The sequence below is a fragment of the Drosophila hydei genome, unplaced genomic scaffold (genome assembly GCF_003285905.1).
Source record: "Drosophila hydei strain 15085-1641.00,03,60 unplaced genomic scaffold, DhydRS2 tig00008114-arrow-pilon, whole genome shotgun sequence".
Lineage (NCBI taxonomy): Eukaryota > Metazoa > Arthropoda > Insecta > Diptera > Drosophilidae > Drosophila > Drosophila hydei.
This window is the reverse complement of record NW_022045827.1, coordinates 30038-33067: the sequence shown is the minus strand read 5'-3', so window position 1 is coordinate 33067 and position 3030 is coordinate 30038. Positions and strand designations below refer to the sequence as shown.

Below are 3030 nucleotides of genomic sequence, written 5' to 3'. Positions count from 1 at the left end.
CAAGACATTCGCCGTTAGTTGGGCGACTGTTTAGTAGATTTAGAAACATTGCCGACGACGTTTCACTATTTTCGTAGCGGCGGAGGAATAATTCCTTAAATTCAATCCACTTAATGCCGGGATATGCAATTTGAGTTAGCCACTGTGAGGCACTGCTCACCATAGCTTCGCTTAGTGCCATGATGAGTCTGCTTCCTTCTAGGGGCTGTTCCGTTAATATAATGTCAGCTGTGATGGACCACTTTGAGGCATCTGCACCTGCAGTGTCAGAGAAAAATTTTGGCAAAGTGACGCCACGAGTCTGCTGTTGCTCCCGTGTTGACGCTTGCATGGTTCTTGCAAGCTCCAGCAGATTCTGGTTCTGCATTTGTAAAATTATGCGCCACTGATCCTCTGAGAATGCAGGAGGTGGTGCTGATCCCACTTCTGATGTTGGAGCGTCGTTAGTATTTTCCATGGCTCTAATAGCGCAGCGAGTTTCGATGCGCAGGCTTCTCGATTCAAAGTTGAACTGCTCGCCTTTTCGTTTCTCTGCCTCGCACCGAACCACACTCGACGACAGCGTTGTAGCGCTGTCGTCGCGCTATAACGGGACTTCTTAAAGCGACAAAATGCAAAGGACCAATCAGGGCGCAATTAGCGGCTGATGCAATATTTTTTAGTATGATGAAATTAGGAATTCTGGTAATAACCAGAATTCTCATACAAAGCAATACACACACAGGAATTCTGGTAATAACCAGAATTCTCATACAAAGCAATACACACACAGCGCGTACGTGCAACACGCAGGAACTATCAAATACAGTGCGTACATACAGTACGCTCCGACACATATATATATTTATTATATTTTAAAAATTAATATATTTCTATATATATAATTTTTGAATAGTTCTAGATTTATTTATTATTTTATTATATATATTTCTTAAAGTAAAAAATTCAATTACAATATTTTAGATTAAATGTTTATAAAATATATTTCTTTAAATATTTTATTTTCATTTTTGTTATTATTAATTTTTAATAATTTAATAATGGTATATCAAAAAGTAAAGCAAAGTCTATTCAATTATAAAATGTCTATATTTTAATATAATATTTAAAAATATATATTTCTTTAAATTCAGCTCTTTATTTTTCTGTGTGGCGACTTCTTAAATTTGTAAATAATTGTTACACACATTACAAATTTGAATTGACATTTAGAATCTGTGTGTCTTTTTTATATGCTCTATAATTTAATTGGCGAAATTCTAGTTTGCCATTCAACTTTCTATTGCGGTTTGGCGGTGCCCAAAGGGCCATAAATCATAGTTAGTTTATTATAGTTTTTTTATATTTCCTTTTTGCGCGTATTTTTGAGCCCACGGCTGCTGTCGCTTGGCTGTCAGTTTTGAAGGCCAGCACGCGCGTATCGACCAGGAGCCAGCAGGAACCAACGTGGCCAGGCAGACAATGGGCGTGCATTTATATGGCTGGCGATGACTACAAATTGGTCGCATTTCCTGGCATAAAGTTCCGAAAAAACTCGGGAGCTGTGGAGCCATGGAGCTTTGGAGTCGCAGGCCTCCAAACGATGACTCAACCGCGGGCAATCGTAATTTTTCCTTGAACACACAATTTTGCTGCACTTTGTCGTTGCAATTCGCTGTACTTTTTTTTTGGTCGTGTTTGCTGCATTTGACATTTTGTGACTTTTGCTGGCGCGTAATTTATGTGAGTTTTGCGTTCGCTTCGCGGACACAGAGCGCGAGGGAGAGCGATAGAGCAACTGTAGAGTAAAGGCAACTTTAACAACCAAGAGACATTATGTGAAAAGACAGTTGCATAGCGCAGACAATAACAACAACAAATGGCTCAACTTGCCGCATAACTTTGTTTGCCTTTGCCCCACATAAGTGGCTAAAGTCCTCTTAAGTAAGTAAGTAGTTTGTTCCCTGTTCCAGTGACTGTCTGTCTGTCTGTCTGTCCGTCTGTTTGTCTTGGCGCACAATCAGCTGACTGTTTGTTTATTTGTTTGCCCGCTTTGTTGCTGCTGTTGTCAACTTTGCCGAGTCGCGTGCGTGTTGGCACATTCGAGTTTCTTGTTATTCATATTCATTAGTGAGCCATTGTGTGCCATGAAATTGCAATGGGACTCTAAATTTTACTACCAATTAAATGGCAAAAGCAAAAATGCAGCCGCTGCAACAACACGTGTGTGCAATAAATCGAGTTAATAAGTTTTTGGCTAAAAAACATTTAACATTTTTGCTTTATCCTTATAGATAATTTATCAAACTTGTTCTAGTCGAGTTGCCTCTGACTTCCACTTCACTCTAGCTCCAGCTATATTCGGGCTTTTCCCTAGAGCCTTATTCTTACATAACATTCCAAAGCAATAACATCTAAATTCTTCTGTAGTCTTGATTTGTTTTTTTGGGTTTTAAGGTAAGAAATTAATTTAGCAAATTTCAAATCTAATTTTTTTTACAATATTCTTTTTTGCTTTAAGATCAATCATGTGTTGCGGACCCTGCGGTGGCTGTTCTCCCTGCGGCGGCGGTTGCTTCGGACCTAATGTGTGCGGACCCTGCTATGCCACAGGCCCTTGCTTCGGCTGCTGCGGTGGATGTGCCGTTGGCCCTGCCGGCGGATGTTGCAGTAGCTGTGGACCTTCCTGCTAAAATCACGTTTGTGGTCTAAATTATCAAGTGCCATTTGAAGTAAAACAAAAAAAGAACAATTTAAGACTGTAATTTTATATAATAAATGTAAGAAGCAACCTTATATTTGTCTTTGATTTACTGAAGATGCTACTAAACAGATTTAAAAGATGTTTATATATAAAGCTAATTTAATATATAAATTATTCTTTACTATAATCAAGTCTTAATAAATAAGAGATCAGAACTTTTTGTGCAGAGAGGTGAATAAAAAATATTAAAAATTTATTAGACGAATTAAAGTATTAATGAATCGTGATTTAACCAGGTGGCAGGCATGTACAGGCATAGTCGGGAAAATTTGTTTTTTTGCTGGTTA

At 38.3% G+C, this 3030-nt stretch overlaps 1 long non-coding RNA gene across 1 annotated transcript; it reads left to right on the top strand.

Moving 5' to 3' along the window:
- Positions 1 to 2341: 2341 nt before the first annotated feature.
- LOC111595019 lies at positions 2342 to 2703 on the top strand. The gene is made up of 2 exons (XR_002751163.2): positions 2342 to 2436; positions 2501 to 2703. It is a non-coding gene; the product is annotated as an uncharacterized LOC111595019 (long non-coding RNA).
- The last annotated feature ends 327 nt before the right edge of the window (positions 2704 to 3030 follow it).